The sequence below is a fragment of the Podarcis liolepis genome, assembly GCF_965112155.1.
Source record: "Podarcis liolepis genome assembly, chromosome: 2".
NCBI classification, from domain to species: domain Eukaryota; kingdom Metazoa; phylum Chordata; class Lepidosauria; order Squamata; family Lacertidae; genus Podarcis; species Podarcis liolepis.
The window spans coordinates 69088152-69100645 of NC_139555.1; the positions used below are offsets into that span (position 1 = coordinate 69088152).

The 12494-nt window shown below is 49.8% G+C and overlaps 1 protein-coding gene and 1 long non-coding RNA gene across 5 annotated transcripts in view; both read left to right on the forward strand.

Annotated features, from left to right (window-relative positions):
• Window positions 1-12494, forward strand: part of PDLIM7 (PDZ and LIM domain 7) — a 42390-nt gene that overhangs the window by 5076 nt on the left and 24820 nt on the right. The gene's annotated exons all lie outside the window — the stretch shown is intronic.
• LOC310699930 lies at window positions 9-6488 on the forward strand. The gene is made up of 3 exons (XR_014522315.1): window positions 9-2195; window positions 2267-4022; window positions 4109-6488. It is a non-coding gene; the product is annotated as an uncharacterized lncRNA (long non-coding RNA).

Sequence of the window (12494 nt, forward strand, 5' to 3'; positions counted from 1 at the left end):
TTTCTCAGGGAACTATGCTAGTCCTTGCTGGTCAGCCATGGTTGTTTTCTTCCGTTGCTTCCATTCATTTCCTAGGCTCAAGCACTCTCACATCTCTGTTGTGTGCTGGTCTCTTTATCACAAAGGAAAGGAAAGGCAAAAGGTCTCCCCACACCCACCCCGCCCAGAGCTGCCAGCCTTCTTTGCACTCATGATGTAATGAGAAGGTCCTCAGCATTCAGCCTGTTACTTGATCTGGGGCTCCTTGGGGCTCCTGCGCTCTATTTTTGGATCTGTGGCAATGGCTCTTGCCTGTGGCTGGGTGGAGCTAACTTGGGGTTTGTGGTAATGTGAATATGATATTCCGGCTGTTCCAAGAGGGATGCCAAGGCGTGTAACTTAGCCGATCTTAATGCCAGCTTCTAGGGGGCAGCAATCTGGCTTTGACTTGTAGTTGGCAGCTGATTCTGTTGGTACCTAATCAATCAAACCTCTCTGTCCAGATGATGCTTTCTTTAGGCTCCTCCCCCTCTTTTTTTGCATATTCATGAATCTCCTGTTTGGGTGAAGTGGGGCTGACTTCTTTAGGATGAGAAATAAGGCACACAGTCTCTCCCCTCTGTGTGGCTTCTTGGGATCTCCACCCACTCTCTGCTGGAGCAGAAATGAAATTCAACCCCACACTCCTAGCCCAGGCACCAGGGGAGGCCAGCAGTGTTTGTTTCATCTTCTAAATGCCTTCTGCCAGAACGTCAAGAGCTGACCTTTAGCCCTGGATAGTGGAGGGCAGAGTACGGCCAAGCAGGCCCTACTTTTTCCTGTGCTGTCAATGAGGCTCAAGGTCATGCTGGACCACTCTCTGGTTGACACTGGTTCGAATCTCGCCACAGCCATAAACACACAGAACAGTTTAAAGGCTTGCGGGTGGATTAGAGCCTGGGCTTCCCACCTGCGATATAGGAATCATAGGGGCCTCCTTCACAGGGTCGCACTGAGGATGTGTGTGAAGTGCTTCCAGCACTTGAGCACCTCGTAGCCAAGCACTAAGTATTCTACTTCTGTTGAAATTGGCAACACCCTGCCGCTTAGTAGTAATAATAAGGACTCTCTTGATGCTCCCCATTCTTCTTGGAACTGGTATACCCCAAGGCTTTCCTTCTGGGCTTGAAGGAGCCCCTGCTCATCCTGGACTGCCAACCCACGAGAGCCACTCCTGACCTGAAAGCTCCCCTTTGGACTGGCTTGGGTGCTCACATGCTGGGCGGCTTGCAGACAACTCCTGCTCTGCTCGCCTTTTGCCTTATAAGCCTTGGAATGCTGAGTGCAGCCGCCGCTGCTGCTGTTGCTGACGCTTGCAGCCGCTTGGCAAAGCGGAATGTTTCTCTATAAACGAGAAGCCCCGAGGGCTGGAGAAAGGCACCAGAAAGCCCCCTCTCCATTGCTCCATAGCCAGGCACTTTCCCCACCCACATGCTGCTTATAGTCCTCCACATCTTTTGCAGCACCATCTCCCCCCCCCCCCCTTATTGGTTTCCCCATCAGTTGTGTGCTGGAGGTTTTGTTTGTACTTTCTCTGCTGCTCTGTTCCTAGCTATTCTTCCCAGCCCATCTCTGGGGACGCTCTGCTTTCCTGCTTGGAGGGCTTTGTGCTGAGGCAGCCTCCGCTGTTTTTGTTCCCTCACTCTCTCCCTTTTTTTTAAAAAAAGAGTTTCTCCTGGCTCGCGGCCAATCCCTAGCAAAGCCCCTGCCTAGACAGGGGAGAGCCTCTCTGCAGAGAGACCCCAGCTAGCGCCTCCCGCAAACATACCAGAGGCTAGAGCAGCAGCAGCAGCACCCTTCCCCTCCTTTCCCCTGTGCTAGCATGCCACAGCCCATCCCTCTTGCAAGAAGTATGAGAGCTCCTTTGTGGCCAGGCCTTGAGAAAGACTTTCCTTCCTGTGCTCTTTGGGGAGGGGGGCTTGCTGTGTTTGGCTGTGGCTATTGTCACAGCCAAGGATGGCCAGGGTCTCACTTGTTAGGCCATTGTGCTTCTGCTCAGGCAGCTACAGGTGGCTACAGTCAGCCAGTACTCCTGTGGTTTGGCTGTAGGCCCTCCCTTGGCAAGGCTCCTGGCATCTGTAGCAGCTTCAGAGGGAGTGTTGTGCAATGCTCCCTGTCCCACTAAGTGAACTGGAGCTTAGCTGTTCTGGGCTGTTGTGATGGCATTTTAGGTTCCAGCCACCACTGACTTGTCATATTTAACCTCGTTTTTCTTTTGCCCAGGTGCCAAATGGCTCCTTAAACCAAGGTTGCAGTTGCCAAAACGGAATGTTGTATTGCCATTTGGGGGCAAGGTGGCTAAAGTCTTATTTTCTCAGTTAAACGTCTTTGCTAGATCAGATGACAACCTTGAGCTAGGTTAAGAACTTTAAGAACTTAAGGAATAAAAGTCCCTTTATCCAGGGACAGTCCACATATATACTGGCCTATTCCCACCTTTTTTACTTAATGGGGACACAGACCATTCATAACGTAAGAATATTCTTCACAACTGTGAACAGGGCAGTAGGATAAGTGAAGATAAGCTACAACAATTTGCTATAACATTGGTTACAACTCCTGCTCAGGTGGCACAGAAAAAACATTTTGGTTCCTGAAAGTCATTCTGATTGTGCAGATAAAATATAACTGATAGAATTCTACAGGATGTGGTATTAGCATGTGAAAACAGTACAGATCCAGTGATCTCCAGGCATGCACCTCCAGGTGGTGGAGATGTCAGGCATCATCCTGGCACCCAGGCATCTTCACTTGGTTGCAAGTCACTAATAGCCAGGTGCAAAATGCACCTGATAACCTGGCTAATTTCAAACACTGCTTTTGTCCTCCACTGTCCCAGACCTTGGGGGAGTGGCGGTATTTTTTTACCGCGCAATGCACTTTTCTCTTCCTGGTTGAGAGATGTGGGATTTAGCATTCCCATTAATAAGAAATGCTAAACTTTAGCAAAAGTGCTTCCTGATTTGATGCTGCATGCCAGATGTCAGCAGACAGGTGTGAGAGAAGAAGGCAGGGGCTTGTAAAAGTAGTGAGAATTGGGTAGAAGGGTTTCTCTTCTGCTAAAATAATTTGCTATGCCAAAAATAAAAAACAGTGAAGCATATGGTTGCAATCTATATGAGATATATGGGGGGGGGAGGCAAGGAGAGAAGCTCTGGTGGTGGAGGGGGGGGTTGTTGAGTAATAGGAAGCACAGCAGTGTGAAATGTCTGTCTGGGTGTCTGATGCAAATGCTTCTATCTCATGAGATGAAAGGTCTTGCATGGAAAATAAACAGGAAGTAGGGCGAAAACAGATCCTGCATTTATTGGGACCTCCCCCAGTGCAAATATTAGTAACAGACCTTGTAGAGCTGAATACACCTTGAATCTGACTGCCATCTTCAAAACTGCCAGTGGGGTTGACCCTTAGTAGGACCTAAATAAAAGGTAGTACCTAAATAAGCATTTTGAAAACTCTTAATACAATCTAGAGAATAGTTGATTTCATCCCCTAAAAATGGAAGATCAAATATTTACAGCAGAATACATAGCTCCTTTATTCTCGTTCCTGTTAAAACATTAGATTCCTTGCAACTTGGTAATCTCAGAAGGTGCAGGGGATAAAATGGCTTCACTGTTCCTCCAGAGTTGTCTGAAGACTGCCTGGGCTGTGTGACGAGGATTGTCAACGCTTGGCTTCTGTGCCAAATCTGTTCCCTTGAGGGACGATACTTGGCTCCTGCAGTTGTGAACCCAGAAGCAAAGGAGGGATGTAGAAGAGGAGGCACAGCTGCAGCAGTGGGACTTGCCAGAAAGCCACTGTAGGGAGTTTGGGTTGGGCATTTGACCCACTGCACCCCTTGCTCAATGCAGGCCTCTGGCAAAACTAGTTGCTGTCCAGGGTTCTATGTTAAACGAATTGGTGGCATAATCTGCAGGGGTGGCTTCCCCATACCATACAGTGCACCTCTTAATAAACAGGATGTGGAACATATTTGCATGAATGGGTCACCTAGAGCTGGGGTGGGGAAACTGTGCCCCTCCAGAAGTTGCTGGACCACAGCTCCCATCATTCCTGACTTGGCCTTGCTGTCTGGGGCTGATGGGAGCTGTGGTCTAATAATCAGGAAGGCTGATCTGGAACATCCCCCTTGGATCCAAGCAATGGAGGAAGCTGTGGAACAGGAATAGAGAGCTTAACACTTGTCCAGCTTTAGCGCCGCAGGGTGGGTATTAAATAAACGTTGGCTAGTTGCGTTAGGAAGGAAGCTACTGGCTCATTAGCTCAATGCCTCCGAATTAACGGTTCATGGGCTGTGGGACTGCTCTGTGCTGCCAGACTTCCTTGAGCTCATTGTGAACTTGTGACTTCTGCATACAAGAAAGATGTTCTGTGAGTCACACACTGGCGAGTAGGTGAAATATCTGGGGCGGTGATGCAATTGGGAAACGGATGTGTCAGAGTGGTCTTCCAGCTCATGTACAGCCTTAGGAGCCCACATTATTTTGGTTTTATTCCTGCATATTTGGGACAGGACAAACTGTCAGGCCGAGAGCAGTGTGGGGTGGCTGAGGACTGATGGGGAGAATGACAGTCCTTTGCTCAGGTTCCTAGCTGTGTCCATTACAGCCAGAAATGACCTGTTCCTTCTGTACCGAGCGCCTGTGTCTTTAACTTTTGTAAGTTCCTTTGAAGAGCCACCTAGGGAGGAGGGTATTGCAGTGGGCACACATTTCAGGTGCCTGCCGTGGTGGAAGGATGAGGCCATGATGGGTGATAGAAAAGAGCAGGTGCAGTGATTGATGCCTGGCTGGTTCAGCTGTCCCAAGGCTGAGTTCTGAAAACCAAGCAGAGCTGCTGAGGTCAGATGGAGAACAGGATAAAAATACACTCCTTGCTGTTAAAAGAGGGATGGAGCAAGGTGAGCATTGTCCAAGGAAGCCCATTGGCTGGTCCCAGAGGGGTGTCTCCCCCATGTACTGCAGCTTAGCTGTACCTTCAGAGGCACTTGTGCTAACTTGCCAGGGAACTGAGTACAAGGCTGTAATTTCGTTGGGATTTTGACGTTTTCCCAAAGGCCCCAGTTTGCTAGGATAGATTCTGAGCACTCGCATTTCATTTCAGTACAGCTGTATGGAGAAGAAGAAAATGCAGGTTTCCATAATAGCTGCTGCAAAGCAGGGCTGTGTGTATTCTGTACTCAGAGCAAAATCCTTCACTTAAAAAGCAGAATTCTAAATCAGTGATGGTGAGACTCTAGCTGCCCAGATGTTGTTGGTCTACAGCTCCCATCATCCCTGACCATTGGCCATGTTGGCTGTGGCTGATGGGAGTTCGGAAGGCCACAGGTCTAAAATCATGCAAATCATGCAATATTGCATTATCTTTGCTGCTTTTGTTAGTCATGATGGGGCATGAAGAAGTCCTTCCTGACCACTCTGCAGCTCCATGGTAACGCTTCTCCTTTGCATGCAGAAGGTGGCAGGACCAGGTTCAGTCCCCAGCACCTCCAGTTTGGGTTTGGAAAGACTCCTGCCTGGATTGGAACCCTTGAAAGCTGCTGCCAGTCAGTGTAGACAATACTGAGCCAGATGGACCAATGGCCTGACTCGGAATAAGGCAGCTTGCAGTGTTGACTGCAGAACACAAACTACTTTGAAGCAACGGAACTGTTTTGCAAAAGTAAGTTGTCAGCTCTCTGTGCTTGAGAGCTGGTGGCTCTGTGATTGCTGAGCGGGGGAGTCTGTGGCTTCCCAGCAACAGAGCTGGTTATGTTTGCTGGGAGTGAGTTGGCTCAGGTTTCTAAAACTGAGCAGCAGCAAGCAGGTGTGGGGCCGCCCCAATGTGAAGGTCATTGAAATCAAGGGAAGAGGAAAGGCCAGAGGGGTGGAGATTGAAGGAAGGAAACTGCTTCCCCCTTTGGTGAAAACCAGACCCTTTTTGATGCAAGTTGGCTCCAGGATTGAAACCCCACCACAAGCAGGAAGTGGGGAAGAAATGCCTGTTCCCACAGTGACCAGCCACCCTCATTTTTTTCTGTACTGGTGGGGTGGGCAATGGGGGTGGAGGAGGCCAGCTAAGCTTGCTGGCTGGGAATAGACTGGCTGTCCTCTGGGGCTAGGGAACTGCAGAGCCCCGAACTTCCTGCCCAGCCTGGATAAATGCACACACAGCGCCAAAGGGGTGGTCGTTTTTAGACCTGCTCATGTGTAATAAGGCAGGAAGGAAGCAGGAAGGAGGGAGTGGATTTGACTGTGCCAGAAGATGGAAATCTAGTGCATTTCTGGATTAGCTGTACTGCCCAGCCTGACGTGTTGTGTTCTCTCTTTCTGACCATATAACTGCTGTGGAATGACCTCTGTCTTTTTATCCCCTGTGATTTCAGATTTTGGGATTGTGGGGTTGTTGAAACTTTTCCTAATCTCTGGACGTGCTCTTTGTGTCATGACACCACCATGCTAAAAAGCAAATTAAAGATGCAGGATTTTTTGGGGGGGAAAGAAAGAATAGGAATGAAGTGTTACATTGGTGAACCAGATTTAAAACAATAATAGTTTCGGTGTACGTGTGGAAACGAGGAAATCCTCCTTCTGTTTGAATATAGCAGTTTGCCTTTCCCTGGCCTTGCATTGTTCAGCCTTCTCCAACCCGGTGCCCCCGGGTGTTGTTGGACTCCAACTCCTATCAGTCCCAATCCGGGGATGATGGGAGCTGTAGTCCAAAATGTCCAGAGGGCCGCAGGTTGGGGACTGGGCTTCTTATCCTCCTCGTTGTTGTTGTTTAGTCGTGTCTGACTCTTCGTGACCCCATGGACCAGAGCACGCCAGGCACTCCTGTCTTCCACTGCCTCCCGCAGCTTGATCAAACTCATGCTGGTAGCTTTGAGAACACTGTCCAACCATCTCGTCCTCTGTCGTCCCCTTCTCCTTGTGCCCTCCATCTTTCCCAACATCAGGGTCTTTTCCAGGGAGTCTTCTCTTCTCATGAGGTGGCCAAAGTATTGGAGCCTCAGCTTCACGATCTGTCCTTCCAGTGAGCACTCAGGGCTGATTTTCTTAGGGGCTGATTTCCTGATTTCATCCTCCTTAGGGGGAGCCATTTGCATGCCGGGCCAGATACCTCCTTCACCCTGAACAGGGAAATGGCCTGATTTCTAGACTTCCCACTACCTTATGCCTGGGAAGCATTTTCCTCAAAGACTCCCAGGGGAAAGGATACATTGGCACCATATATAAAGTTGGTGGCATTGTGCCCGCTGGGCAAGGCCTGTCAGAATTGCCTGGTGGGGTGAACTGAACAGGTTGGGAGAAAGTATATCTTGGTGCACATCGACTCCAGCTGTCATTTCCCCCCATTTGAAAGATCAGACAAATTTATGATCTGGCTGCTCCATCCCTCGGGGGACTCTTGCATTCCACCTAAAGTTGCACACATTCCTCCACTTCTCCCCCTGTGTATGGCTCTGTCCCTGGGATTCTTTCCATATAAAAATGAAAACACAGGAGCTGCCTGGAGCAATTGCCCTAGCACCCTGAGCATTTGGCCACTGCAAGTTCCTACATAAATGTCCCTTATAACATGGGAGCCATATATAGCAGCATGTGGTTTTCTTAGTAATTTATCTTTTGTTGCTGACAGCGAATTTGTACTGCTAGGGGCAAACGATTCGCTCTACTCCTGCTTCACCAGGGGGAACACCTTGGCAGAGCTCCTTTCAAGTTCCACCCATTTAAGGTGCTTCTTTTCCAGCCCTCCTAGAGCATTATGTCCTCAGTATTTCACACAGGTCTCTTGCAATGGGCTGTCATGGTGTTGGTACAAAGCCCAGATTTTTCATACGGAGCCCTGTGTCAAGGAAGCGAGAAGTTGCTGCTGGGCTTTGCAGGAGGCTTTGCCAGCCCTCTGAGCTGCCTGGAGATCTAGCAGCAGACGCAGACTCTCCTTTTATGTTCATGTTGAGCTGGACTTGGAAGAATACTTGGGCTTCCTCCAAGTGCCAGCAGATCTTCATCCCAAGTGAGCAGGGATGCTTGAAAGCTGTATCACCCTGGATGCTCTTAACCCCGGATGCAGTAGTTTCCTGCCCTTTCATACGACTAAGAGGATGTATTAGCTGAGTTGGCAAGAAGAGGGAAAGGTTGGCTGGAGTGATACTTGAGACATTTTAGTGATGTGCCTAATTGGCTGGTCCTTATGGTGCAGCGACTTAACCTAAACCCGTGACTGTTTATTTGCCACCATCCTCAAGTCAGGCAGATGGTTAAGGGGGGAATATCTAGAGGATGTTGCCCAGAGAAATGGTTGCACTGTCCTCAGGAGTAACTGGCCCTGCCCCAGAGAAAGCTGGTAAAAAGGTAAAGGACCCCTGACAGTTAAGTCCAGTTGCGAATGACTCTGGGGTTCCGGCGCTCATCTTGCTTTACTGGACGAGGGAGCCGGCGTTTGTCCGCAGACAGCTTCCGGGTCATGTGGCCAGCATGACTAAGCCGCTTCTGGCGAAACCAGAGCAGCACACAGAAACGCCGTTTACCTTCCCACCGGAGCGGTACCTATTGATCTACTTGCACTTTGACGTGCTTTCGAACTGCTAGGTTGGCAGGAGCAGGGACTGAACAACAGGAGCTCACCCCGTCGTGGGGATTTGAACCGCTGACCTTTCAATTGGCAAGCCCTAGGCTCAGTGGTTTAGACCACAGCACCACCCGTGTCCCTGAGAAGGTAAAAGGTAAAGGTACCCCTGCCCGTACGGGCCAGTCGTGTCTGACTCTAGGGTTGTGCGCCCATCTCACTTAAGAGGCTGGGGGCCAGCGCTGTCCGGAGACATTTCCGGGTCACGTGGCCAGCGTGACGAAGCTGCTCCCACCTTCCCGCTATAAAGCGGTACCTATTTATCTACTTGCACTTAGGGGTGCTTTTGAACTGCTAGGTGGGCAGGAGCTGGGACCGAAAGATGGGAGCTCACCCCGCCGTGGGGATTTGAACCGCCGACCATGCAATTGGCAAGTCCTAGGCACTGAGGTTTTACCCACAGCGCCACCCGCGTCCCTGAGAAAGCTGGTATTTAACCAATAAATCAGAAGTGGGAGCACATAGTACTTCTATTCCAAGTGGCTTCTTTTTGGTTCTGGACAAAGTCAATTTCAGCCTTTAGGGGGTTAGGCAGACAGGCAGGCAGACAGGCAGAAAAGCCCTTGGTGCAGCTTCTCCCTACACATTTGGTCATGGTGTCCAATTATTGTTTTAAAACATTATTTATTCATTTGGCATTTACTCCAAAAATGTATCTCGAAGAGACTTACAATTTTTTTTTAAAAAAACAAACTTTAAAATACCAAATAATAAAAAGATAACATACCAAATTAAAAAAAATGATTTGTTTTAAAAATTATTCACTAAAAGTGTTCATCTTACAGCAAAACTAAAAGGACACATCCTGCTCCATTCAGCTAAAAGATGGACATCAGATCAGCACAAAATAATTGGGTGAACATCTTCACCTCACGCCTAAAGGCTGGTGGTGATGGCACCAGACACATAACTCTGGAGAGAGCATTGCACAGTCAGGGAGCCACCACAGTCGTCCAGACCATCCCTGAGGCCAGACACTGGTCTAGTGCATCCACTAGAGTACCACCCACTCCCAGCTAGGACAGCCACTCTAGAAGAGTGCCATGGCTGATGGTATCAAAAGCTGCTAGGCGATCAAAGGGACTCAAGAGGGTTGCACTTCCCCTGTCTCTCTGTTGACCAAAGGTTATCATACTGGACAGCCAAAGCAGTTTTCAGCTCCCAAAGCACTGTAGGAAGAGGGTCCCTGCCCTTAGAAGTACAATCTAAAAGAGAGCGGAATGGGAAGGAAGCGTTACTGTGTGGGGAGCAGGCTCCAGAACCAGTTCTCATACAGCTTTTGCTCTTATAATGAATGACCAGCTGAGATGGAAGCTGTTCAGGTCACCTGATGGAAGGGTTGCTATTAGGTAGTAGCTGAGGGAGGGACAGAGGCTGCTGGTTTCTTAGCAGAGGCAATGGAAGAATGTTGGGGGGGGGAGCCCTTGCCTTTCTCACCAGCTGCATGCTGGCCCCTGACCCACCAACCACTGTCCCATGCATTCCTTGGGGCAGAAAGGCTGGCTTCTCCTGCTTGAGCTTGTCCAGCAATGACCATCTTTGGGGTGAGAAGGTGATGATGGTGGGGCCGAAAGGGTCATGTGAGCCACGCTCTGCTTCCTCTGGAGGCCCCCTTCCCACTCGAAGAATTGACCCAAGGGGTCCTGCATACAGTGGTACCTCTGGTTACATACTTAATTCGATCCGGAGGTCCCTTCTTAACCTGAAACTGTTCTTAACCTGAAGCCCCACTTTAGCTAATGGGGCCTCCAGCTGCCGCCGCGCTGCCGGAGCACGATTTCTGTGCTCATCCTGAAGCAAAGTTCTTAACCCGAGGTACTATTTCTGGCTTAGTGGAGTCTGTAACCTGAAGCGTATGTAACCTAAGATACCACTGTACCTGGACAGTCTTCCATTTCCCAGTGGGAGGGCCTCCCACAGCAGCAGAGGAGGAAAGAGAACCACTGCCTTTTGCATGCTAGCCTAGCCAACGCTTATCCTTGGCCCCTCTGGTGGTTTCCCCTCTGCTGATCCATGGGCTTCAGCATGCATCTGATGGTGCTGACACCAGGCCCATGGGCGTAGCCTGGGGGGGGCAGCTGCCTCCCATCAAGTAAACAATAGAAATGCTTAACTAACTGACCAATCACGTTGGTTCTGGCCCCTCCTAACAAAAGTCCTGCCCCCCCCCAAAAAAAACCCTGGCTGGGCCCATGATCCAGGCCTGTTCTGGAAAATTAGTTGAATTCTCCATGCTCTCAACAGGCGCAAGTGGTTTTTCTGTTTTAAAAATCAACCCTGCCCTAAGGAAGCCACATCGTAGCCTTCTGCTGACCCCTCCCACAGGCAGCCATGATTGCGGCTTGAGTTTCTTGGACACAGCTAGCTCCCTTTTGGCCAAACGGTGCAATCATGCTCCGCGTTCCCCCTCTGCTTCTTTCTGCTTGGGACTTGTGGAACAGGAAGACTCTGGGTTAATTAATGCCTCACTGCCCCCAGGGTGGGTATTGCGTTGCTGCTGATGAGCTAATGTCTCTGTCTGCTGACAGAGGGAGATGAATGAGATGGCTGGGAGAGGTGATCCTGCCGAGAGAGGTGGGCTGCTTGCCTGCCCCCATCTACTCTCTAAGCAGACATACAGGCTTGAGGAATTTCTGTGGCTTTGTAGCTCCGACGGGGCCGTGAGTGTGACACATGGATTGCGTTATGGGAAAGGCATTGATTCACTCCAGGCTCCCTCCTTCAGAGCCCTGCTCTCTAGTAAAGTCTGGAGAAACCCTTGGGGATGCTGGAGCCAGTCACCTCTTCCCTCCTTCCCTCCCTCGTCCCCCCAGTCCAGAGATGGGCTTGGGATGAGCGGTGGAGAAAAGAGCACAGGCTCCTTGGATTCCTCAAAACCTGCCTGCTTCTCTCCAGCAAAGCTCAACACTAGGTCCTTTCACCAGAAGCCGGACAGGTTTCTCTTGCCTTTGGGGGCTCTGCATGCTGTTGGTGCCCAGTGCAGGGGTGAGGGGCACATGGTGGCTCTTCCCCTCTTTGCTGAGTGTCTTAGTTGGCTTACGAATAGAGAAAAGGAATGGGAGGCTGAACGGTGCTTTTGTAACGCTGGGAACAGGCTGGCCCTGTGCCACGGGGCTTTTGCAGAAGCACAACAGGATGACTGGATGGTGGGTGTGTATGGGTAGTTATTCCACAGTTAGCTCCAGCGCAAACTTGTTAAAATGGGGATCAGATGATCCAGCACGTGCAGGAGACTCATGTCGTGAAAGCTGCATGCGCATAGATGTGTTCAGCTGTATGAGGAGAGGAAAAGCTTTGGTAGCGTGGCTCCTCCTTTGGTTGTTTGACCCGGAAAATGCCTTTTTGAATCGTGCTGAGTTGAGAAAGAGCCTGGGAAATCAACGTTATTTGTGGGGGACGTTGTCTCCGTGAGTGGTAGGCAGGAAGGCAACATGCTTTGCATCTGGAAGACATATCCAGAGGATCTTTGAGGGCATACAGCAACTCACAAGTAACCATCCAGCGTGATCACAAAATATCCAGTCCACTGATAAGGGAACTTATATGGAGGGTGGCGATACTGCTGCTTGTTTCTTCGGGGTGAGGGAATAGATAGGTGTATGCAAAAAACAAACAAACAAAAGATGTAGCTGCATGCTGCACATTGAGTGTAACATGTAGTTTGGTTCTCAGCCGTAACTGAGTGGCAGAAACAAAACCTACAAGCCGCAAGACTTTTGTGCATTGTGTCAGAAGATGAATCTGCAGAAAATCCCCTAAAACTCTGTTCAGTTGCAGGGCAGAATTGTGCCCCTTGGGCTGAACTTTGGAAATCTCAGCGTGATGAACGATTTTGCTCAGAGTGGCCTGATGATAAGTTTATGAAT